Genomic DNA, 10,863 nt, shown 5'->3' with positions numbered 1-10,863 from the left:
CTCCTCATCAATAAAAGTGAAAATGGGTTGAGCTGAGAAAACATTGAAGCTTAATTTCCACAGGCAGCCTCCTCCGGATCCCTTCCAGTTAGCAATAATTGTACAATTCATAGGACATCCAATAAAAAAGACACGTCTTTCTATCATACATGAAATATTTAATGCTAAGATTTATCAGCTGAATTTTTTAACCTTTACTGTGATTTGGGTGAAGGTTTACAGAAGACATGGAATTTCCAATCAACAATATACACGTGTTGTTTTGTGACCCTGATTACATTTCTTAGTACGAAGCAGCAGTTCTATGCCAAGAAATTTGGAAGACACTGTGCTGAGGTGAATTGCTTGGTGTGACTTTTCTACCCATAGTCTTTATAACGCTCACCAAATTGTTGGGAGCATGCAAGTCAGGCTTATGGAACTGAAATGAGGGGGGTGGTCAGTTTTTCCATTAGAATGGATATAGAAGGAGAGATCTCGGAAGGATTAAGGAATGAATGAGACTCACCCAAATATTAGAGAAGAGTTGGGAACAGATTGTGTAGCAGTCTCTGGAGGAAAGGAAGCAACTGAACACAGAGGAGCCCCGGAAGAGCAGGCCTCTTGGCCTAAAGAATGAGTAACATTGAGTGTTGCAGACCCCAAGTTGTCTTGCAGAGGGAGATGCCCTTCGGACATGTTTTCGCATGAAAGGAGGTTCCTAACACGTGTCAAACCAGGCAGCAACCAGAGGACTGCAGAGCTGGTGAGGACAACTGGAGAGAGACACATTGCTCAGAATGGCCGAGAAGAGGCACTAAAGGAAATAAAAATAAGCCAAATCCTTAACATTTCTGATCCTGACTTCTATCCTGTCACCTTTAACAAACTCCACAACCGTGAGTGTTAACTGTGAGGCGCTTGTGGCGATTGCAATGGATTATTGAAAGCAACAGAGTTGAGTGCCATGGGAAGTGACTGTTTTTCGAGTTGGGTAAAGGAAGTTAGAGAGTACACGTATTTTTCTCTGGCCTCTGCTTTGTGAGAATTGGCCATGGGTTAGGGTGGCACTGAATTCCCCTTGTCTCCACTTAAGTCTGAGGAAGTCATACGTGGTCTCCACACCATTTCTTTAGAATGGGCCCATTCCAAAGGAAAGTGCTCAATAAACCCAGGTGACTGCTAGCTATAATGCTGGAGAGGGCAGGGCTAGAATGCAAGTTGAGATTTTGGACTGCTTTTAAAGCATGTGATAAGTTTGACCACATGTCTTTGGTTCTTTTTTGATACTTATTAAACATTTTTATTTTGTTATCACTTATTACCTGGGCGGTATTTTATCAAGAATTAGATGTACACACTCTTATTAAATCAGATATTCTATATAAAGAGAGTGGGAATTGCCTGAAGGATACCCGAAGATGATATTTGCGTGAGAATGGAATAAAGAAATAAATGGATTGAGGATTAGGTGTGAAAATAAAAACAATGTCCCATATCATTCAATCCTAAACTTCTGGCCATTCAAACCCTAAAGAACCAATCTCGGTGTTAGCCATGGCATTCTGTGCCTCTTATGATCTTCTTTGCGTCTTTTCTAACCTCTTTGCTCTAAGCCCTCCCCGTGACCTCCTCACACCGACTTAGGTATAGTTCCCCTACCAGGAATCTCAATTTCAGTGTGGGCAAATTGACTTGCCTACATTTTTTAAATGTGCTTTGTGGAGGAAACAGGTCTTCAGACGACTGCCTGGGTACTTTCTGCTCCATAAAAGGCACATAGACTTAGGCTAGATCGCTGAAGGTCCTCAGTGCCTTAAATGACAGCACCAGAGCTTGCTGCTCTGAATATACAAAAATATTTTATTGAACGTATTTGATGTGTGTGCACATGTTTGTTTGTTTTGAAATAGGGTACTGTACACATGCACACATACACTAACTACAGAGGCAAGGGATTATGGTTTTGTTTCCAGTTCAAAGCATACTAAGCTTTTAAATTCTGTCATCTCAAAGACAGATCAGCCCAAGAATTTGACAAGGTAATTCAAGGAAATATTATAATTGATGCTTTTGAAACTACAGCTATGGCTTTGGGTTTTTCTCCTGTTATTTCAAAAAACCTAGTATTTTATGTGGGTGAAGATAAAGTGTTTTCATTTAGAAAATTGCTGGTATCAAAGTAATGAGCCTGTTGGTTAGAAAATATTTTAAAAGAAAAAACTACGTCGTGATGAATCCACCAGTTTTCTGTCAGTTTGTCTTCAAACTGTGGTGGCTGGTGTGTTGCTGTGCTGCTGGAAGCTTTGTTACTGGTAATCCCAATGCCGACAGGTTGCCCCAAATGAACAGATTTCAGTGGACCTTCCAGACTGAAAATAGACTATGAAGAAGGAATCAGCTGTCCACATCAGAGGAAGTAGCTTCTTAAAAGCTTATACATAGAAGCAAAACACTGTAAGCTACTGAAGGCCTAATGAGTGGAAGCAGAGTATTGTCTATGGTAGTGCCTCAGGTTGGTCCACTTGGGTTGGAAGGCACTGGGAAGAGGGCCGAGGAGGAACTGCCTTCTCAAAGTAGAGTTGACCATCTTGTTGTAAACATTCCAAAACCTTTCACATGCTTACAGAGGATGCCATGGGTTGGGTCAGGAACAGTTTAGCCCTCAAAGTACCATCCTTGCTCTTCATGAACTAAAGAGGTCAAGTGCAGCAGATTTACCTAGTGCAATGAGTCTTTGGCTCTCTTGACTGCTGCTTCCGTGAGCATTGCGGATCCAGGCAAGACAAAAATCCTTTACAGCTACAACCTTTTCTCTAATTTTGAACATAGTAAAAAGAAGATCTTTGAGAAATTCAGTTAGAAATACATCAGAGACATTTGTTTTCAACAACATAAACAGCAACTATATAAATGGGCTTCACCAGATGGAGTACACAGGAATCAAATTTGCTATCTCTTTTGGAAGAGATGGTGGAGAAGATCAGCTAAAAAAGGCCAGGAGTAAGCTGTGGTTCAAGTTAAAGTTGAGGAAAATTAAAACAAGTCCATGTGAGCTAGAATGCAACCTTGATCGTAGACCACCTAAATTTAGAGATCATCGTAAGAACAGATTGGATATATGGAGTACTAAAGTGGAAGATAAGACAAGTCCGGGGATGACGGCAAGAGCTACATCATGAAGAAGCCAAAGGATCATTAAAATGACAGGTAAGAAAGAAAAGGTCACAGTGCGTGTCAGAAGAGGTGTAGAAAGTTGCTCTACAACAGAGAATCGCTAAAGTTAATGGAAAAAATGGTATAAAAAAAGGCCTAATTCTGGAAGAAGCACACCAGCCAGTGCGATCACGAGGTGTCAAAGGGACTAGGTATAAGGCATCATGCAAAAAAAAAAAAAGAATATGTGTGTATGTGTATATATATACATGTATGTATATATTTATATATATACCACATTGAATGAAGGGGGAAGGGCAGAGTGGAGACCCAAGGCCCAAGTGTCGGCCACTGGAGATCCCCTCATAGAGGGGCTTAGGGGAGGAGATGGGTCAGTCAGGGTGCAAGGTAGTACCGACGAAGAGCACAGCTTTCCCCCAGATTCTGGATGCTTCCTCCCTCCAACTACCATGATCCGAATTCTACCTTGCAGGGCTGGATAGGGCAGAGGTTGTACACTGGTACATATGAGGGCTGGAGGCACAGGGAATCCAGGGTGGACGATATCTTCAGGACCAGGGGTGCGAGGGGCGATGCTGGGAGAGCGTAGGGTGAGTGGGTTGGAAAGGGGGAACTGATTACAGGGATCCACATGTGACCTCCTCCCTGGGAGAGGGAGGACAGAGAAGGGGGGGAAGGGAGACTCCGGATAGAGCAAGATATGACAAAATAACGATGTATAAATTACAAAGGGCACATGAGGGAGGGGGGAGCGGGGAGGGAGGGGAAAAAAAAGAGGACCTGATGCAAAGGGCTTAAGTGGAGAGCAAATGCTTTGAGAATGATTGGGGCGGGGAATGTATGGATGTGCTTTATACAATTGATGTATGTATATGTATGGATTGTGATAAGAGTTGTATGAGTCCCTAATAAAATGTAAAAAAAGAAAAGGGAAAAAAAAAAGAAAGAAAAGAAAATGATTAGGGCAAAGAATGTACAGATGTGCTTTATACAATTGATGTATGTATATGTATGGACTGTGATAAGAGTTGTATGAGCCCCTAATAAAACGTTTAAAAAAAACAGCACCAATAAATAAACAAGCAAACAAGAGCAATAACCAAAATATTTTAAAGCTAGAACAAGTATTTAAAGGAAGTTCAGAAAGATCTCGAAAGTAAGCCAACTGCAGGAAGCCCATCACCCTCAAGTAAGGAAGAAATGGTGGCCGAGCTCAAGACACTGGTGAAATAAAATGGCCTAAAAAAATGTCTACTGAGACTGGGTTCTGATGTGGTTTGGCATTTTCAATTTTTTAATATCTTGGTCTCAATGTATTATAAAAAACGTCCTACTGAAGATTCTTTAGGATGTGTATTTGTATATTGTGAGGTTAATAAATGCAAAGCATATTTTATACATAAAAAAAGGCCTAATTCAGTAAGTAGTGGTTGAGATGCTTGTGAGGGACCATTTGTGATCCAACTATTGATCTATTCTCTTCCAAAGTAAAATCTTGAAGAAACTAAAAGATTCGAAGATATAACTAGTTAACAACGATGAATGGACAACCTGAACCTCAGCCTCCACGACCCTAAGACCCCAAGAATCAGATCATGCGGTATTCCCGCCACCACTCACCCTTGTCAGGACCACAATCGAAGGTCTTAGAGTGGGAGAAAAATGGAACGAAACTCAAAATCATGAACACAGGTCAGACTCAGTGGTCTTTTAGAGACGAGTGGAATCCCTTAGACCATGTCCTCTAACGCTCTTCATCTAATACTGAAACCAGTAACCCCCAGATCACTTTTCAGGCAAGCAATATAAAGTGAACAATAACCTTCGAGAGAAAACTCTCCCTAGAATGACCAATTGGACTAGACTAAAGCAAAAGCATCTCCCCAATAACAAAACCCAGCAAGCAGAAAGGGACAAGAATGCCAACGGAAATAGAGCACCCAAAAAGGAAAATGAGAGCACACTCACATTGAGGGGATGATGACTAATGTCATGAAATGGGTACAAAGAGTTGAATGGGGAAAACCAGCTTAATCTGTAAAATTTTATCCATACTAACAATGATTTTAGCCCTCTAAAATTAATATTCTATAAATTAATCAAAACTCTACTTCAATTCCAAACAAAATAAAAAACAAACAATTCTTTTAAGATCGGAACACTAGTTAAAATCTCTGGGCCAGGCATAACCAACCATGGGTTCAAGTCATTTAAACATTATTTCTTGAAAAGTTGAACTAAAACATGGTTAAGATTCTGATTTGGATTTTTGGTTTCCAGAAGTATTAGAAAATTTTTTGGCTTCTCCGAGAAAACGCTAAATGGAGGATAATGCTGGTGTGGGGCCTTGAGGCCCAGGGACAGCGGCTTGGGAGGTCAGGGTCATGGACGAAGCCAGGGAGCTCGGCAGGGCAAAGCCAAAGACAAGGAGTGGCTCCCTGTCACCAAGCTGCGTGGTCTGGTCAAGGACGTGGAGATCAAGTCCCTGGAGGAGCTCTATCTGTTTGTCCTGCCCATCAAGGAGCTGAGATCATTGACTTCCCCCTGGGGATGGCTCTCAAGGACGAGGTCCTAAAGATCGTGCCTGTGCAGAAGCAGACCTGAGCCGGCCAGCAGACCAGGTTCAAGGACTTCGTTGCCATCGAGGACTACAATGGTCATGTTGGCCTGGGTGTCAAGTACTCCAAGAAAGTCGCCACCACCATCCGCGAGGCAGTCATCCTGGCCAAGCTGTCCATTGTCCCCGTGTGGCGAGGCTACTGGGGGAATAGGATCAGCAAGCCCCACATGGTCCCCTAAAGGTGGCCGGTCCCCCGCTGTGGGTGTGTGCTGGTGCGTCTGATCCCTGCTCCCAATGGCACTGGCACCACCTCAGTCCCTGTGCCCAAGAAGGTGCAGCAGATGACAGGGATTGATGACTGCTGCACCTCAGCTAGGGGCTGCACAGCCACCCTGGGCAGCGTTGCCAAGGCTACCTTTGATGCCCTCTCCACGACCTACAGCTCTCTGACCCCTGACCTCTGGAAAGAGACCGTGTTCACCAAGTCTCCCTACCAGGACTTCACTGCCCATCTTGTGGAGCCCCACACCAGAGTCTCCGTGCAGAGGACCCAGGCTCCAGCTGTTGCTACCACATAGCCAATTTTATATAAAAGATAATAAAGTGAATTGAATCTGAAAAAAATAATAAAATTGTGTTCTTTCAAGTCAAACATGATTTCTGATATGGTAGCCCTAGTTAAGTAAGACAGGTAGGAATCACTAGTCTTGAGAGTGTTAGTCAGTATTACTTTGTGCTAGAGAAACATAGAGTAAAACTCAATGTACTACAAACTTAATAGCTATCAAAGGATAACTCCACTCACTTCGATCAATAAGAGAACCAATCTAAATAAAAGATGTATCATTTTTGACATGTCCAATTTTAGCAAGATCTGTGTCAATGTATAACAAAAATATGGATATAAATAAGCATATTAAACAAATCAGATGCATCCAGAATCATTGTACAGAAAGAAAAAAAAAGTTTTGGAAAATTGACTCAGCATTTCATTGACATTTTATTTGATTATTTATCAGACATCATGTCTCTTTATTCATATATCCAAGGAGCTTCATGTATTTTGGGGTTTTTTTGTTTGCCAAGTTCATTGTAAAGCTGTGTTATGAGGACAAAGCAAAGGCTTTCTGAGCCCTCGGTGTTCCTGAGTGGAGATATTTTAGAGCGTTTAACAGGCCCTCTTCTTCACCTGGCCAACTTCACTGCCCACAAGGTAAAGGCGCCCAACCGATCAAGAGTCAATAACAGAAAGAACTGAAGAATAGCCAGGTGTCTTTGAATGTGAAAATACAAATTCTGCAGTACAAATCTTATGGCTTGGGATTAATTTTTGTACTCCTGGGCTCCCGGGAATGAAAGAATAAATTTCTGTTTGTTTAAGCCAATTTGGGGCAATTTGTTACAGCAAACCTAAAAACGGTTACAAATAGTGTAATAACATTCAACTTCACTCAAAGAGCCTCAACATCGAGCATCCAAACAACTTCATGTCAGAGCTTAAACTCCGGGAGTCATCTCTCAGGCATCTGAGTGGAAAGATTACCATGACCACTGGATTCTGAATTTTTAGAAGGTAGGAAATTATCTTGGTTTAGAAAAATACTTTGAAAAGTGATTTGGGAAAGGCGAGGCAAGTCCCCAGGGTGTGTGATAACAGAATAGCAGGAAAAGATAGATAAAACATTCAGTATATGAAATAAAAACAAATTAGACTGGAAAGGTTGGAGTGGAGAGACTGCAGGAAATAGGAGAGTGCTCTGTTTTATGACAGGAGACTTATGTCTGAGTTAGTGGAGAAGTATTTTACAGAAAATATTCAATAAACATCACATCTTTAGTGATTTATCATTTGTGATGCAAATTTCTTCTCCAACTACATACCTTCTGTAAAGTCTGTATTTGCAAGTGCGTCCCCATCAATTTTACATAGAAAACTATGGAAAGTTACTACATCTACACCTGAATTAATGGGTGAGGAAAAGAGGCGCTGACAAAACCACCTGGGAAACTGGTCTCAATGCATGAGACCTGGTTGTTTACAAATTGCGTATTCAGCAGTGAGTGACATAGCGAGAAACATTTTATTGAACTCATAAATATCCTATAGCCTGTTACTACAATCTCTTTGCACATAGGTTATAGAACGAAGGAATGGCTAGAGCAAAGACTGATGGCAACATTTCTGATATGGGTATTTTCACAATTGAGGTCAATTCCAAAACATCCATCTTTGCTCCACTCCTTGAAGCCACCTTGTCACCATTTATCCAATGCTGGTCACCATGAACTGAAATTGACTAGATAGTAAGGATTTTTTCTTTTCTGTTCCTTTTTTTGGATTGTCACATAATTCACATATCATACAATTCAATAGTACAATCATATCAAGAATAGTGTATAATTATGCCACAAATGATTTCAGAATCTTTTAATTTTCCAATAGGCTTTTTAAAGACATATGACCAAATTTCCAACATTAGCTATTTCTCATGAATCAGTGTGAACCTGTATGTGAAGCTATCAAATGTAACCCCTAATCATATACCCAAGGTGAGTTGTAGCCACGCAGAGGATTTCCCTTCATCACTTCCTTTTGAAACCACCCCAGAGTAGGGTAAACTGTAACAGGTACACACTTTATAGCTGCAGATCCAGGTAAAATGACGCCATCCTCTCCAGTTAGGCGGTCATACGAAATGGAAATGGGTTGTTAGAAAACAACTTGGACTAGGTACCCACCAGAGAGTTTGAACTATCAGCCAGAAGGGATTACTTATAATAGGAGGCTTGGGCCTTTCCACTATCATGATTACATGATACAACGTTTCTTGAGAGTCCGCCGTCAGGCATGCATTCCCTAGCAGGTTTAGCAGCCATCCAGAATCTGCTTTTCAAAAGGAGAATATTTTTCAGCTGAAGGGCCTGTGGTACCACTCCCATGTCCAAGGAATGTAGGTTATAATGCCACCCATGAGGTTGACGGTAGGACTCCATTAAAATCGGATCTGATGAATCATAAGACCACTGAGCAGGGCCACTAGACCTGCCGTCTCCCACTGCTGTGGACTCTACTCATAATCATCAAAACATAAGCCAAAGCAATATGCTCAAATATGGAATGTGCTTCTTTCAAAATCCAAAGAAAGCCACGAAACATTGTACTTTGTTGATGCTGAGCAATGCTAGAAGCATCGATTTACCTCGTCCTTTAGAAAGGATGCCTGATATGTCGAGCAAAGACGACTAGACACTGAAAATTAACTTCACTGTTGCCACAGGCCCTGAGTCACTTATTCCCTTACATACACTGATCTTACTGAAATATACTGAGATGCAGCCTATGACCTTCTTACTGGGGCCAGTAAATCTAACATAATCAATTTATGAACTTCTGTGGTGTCCGTTGGTTATCAGTGAACTCTTGCTTCCTTTTGACCAGGATCGTTCAAGAGGAGTATGTGTTAACCGTACTTGCAAGTCACATTTATAACTAAAATTTTCCTATATCCTACATTAAACAGCCTAAAGAATAGTTGACTTACTCTAATAATATGTTTTATTTACCCAATGCATCCCAAATGTGTCATTTTGACATGTAATCAGTATAAAGATATTAATTTTTTCCTTATGATGTCTTGAAAACTCTGGTATGGATTGTTCTTGTATATATTTCCTCAAACCAGTCACCTTTCAAGGTTCAGTAGACACAGAGATATTGAATTAGACAATTTTAGGTCATGTTATGACAGCGGAGTAGTTGAAAAGGCTATGCCACATATCTTTGCCATATAGAGACAAATTATTTCCGATTGTCTATGCTATAATTGTGAAATCAAAAAGCATTGGATAGTCATTAGGCATCCGTGGATAAAGATTCAACTAGAGTCACAGATGTGATTGCATCCCCCCCTGATAAAATTTACAGTCATCTAGATTTAGCCACTGTGACCTATCTAGCTTTGAATTTTCTAAAGAGTCCAATTAAATGAGAATATTGTAGAAATATTCTTTACATCTTTAAATTCGTGATGGTAGTCATGACCCTATAGTTTTCCTAGGAATGTGGTGCTGTCGTTAGTTTACTATTATGGAACTAAAGGCAGCTCCATGGACTTCAAATTGACCCTTCACTATACTTCACTCCAGGGACCTTTAAACCAATGTGAAAACTTGCCTGTTCCTTAATATGGTTTTTACTACTATATATTATGGTATTGGGGATAAAAACAAAACAAAATAAAATAAAACACATGGTGAATCCATACTCCTGCTGGACCTGCTCTGGAATGGAGTCAAGCTAAGCTTCTATATTCCTATTCAACCCATATGCCACAAGGTAAGTGCTCTCTTGTAGTCATTAGTAATAATTCCTAGACAATCTAGGTATCTTTCCTCAAGACACAGCCATCCTGACAAATATAAAAGGTCCCTCTTGATATCATTTAGGAAGGATCTCTATGCATTGACTTCAGATCAGAGGGGTTTGTATCTAAGAACAGGCTGAGATCAGGCACCCAGATAACAGGTTTCCCTCATCCATCTATGGGAGAGAGCCAGATTGGGTAGGACAAGGAAGACTCTGAATTTCCTCTCCTTTGAGAAGCTGGACTATATGAAAAAGGATGTGGCATTAGTGATAGACAAATAACACAGCATTTCTTGTTGGCTATGTTGACAAGTCACTAGCTAACTTAGCAAAGGAAAAGAAAGAGAAGGTAAAATTACCTAGAATTTATTATGAAAAGGGCTATATTACAATATATCTAAATGAAATAAAAATAGCACACTGCTACAAAAGATTGTACTCCAACAAATTTGATAACCTAGAAATAATGGGAAAATATCTAGAAACATACCATCAACCCAGATGAACACAAATGGATATAGAAAAGCTCAACATTCTCATAACAAAAGATGAAATAGAGAAGGTTATCAAAAACTTCCAACCAAGAAAAGCTTGTGACCAAATAACTTCAAACGAATTCTTCCAAGTATTCAGTAAAGGGCTGCAATTCTATGCAGACTATTCAGGAATATAAAAATAAACAACAAAGTACTAAATGTATTCTATGACATGAGCTTCACCCTGATAATAAAACCAGGCAACAACCTCACAAACGCAGAAAACTACAGACCAATATCTCTCA

General features: G+C 40.5%; 1 pseudogene; it reads left to right on the top strand.

Annotated features, from left to right (window-relative positions):
* The first annotated feature begins 2,906 nt into the window (after positions 1-2,906).
* LOC142449142 (small ribosomal subunit protein uS5 pseudogene) lies at positions 2,907-6,294 on the top strand (annotated as a pseudogene).
* The last annotated feature ends 4,569 nt before the right edge of the window (positions 6,295-10,863 follow it).

This window comes from Tenrec ecaudatus, chromosome 5, assembly GCF_050624435.1.
Source record: "Tenrec ecaudatus isolate mTenEca1 chromosome 5, mTenEca1.hap1, whole genome shotgun sequence".
Taxonomy (NCBI): Eukaryota; Metazoa; Chordata; class Mammalia; order Afrosoricida; family Tenrecidae; genus Tenrec; species Tenrec ecaudatus.
The sequence above is the reverse complement of the archived record's forward strand: the minus strand, read 5'-3'. Positions and strand labels throughout refer to the sequence as shown.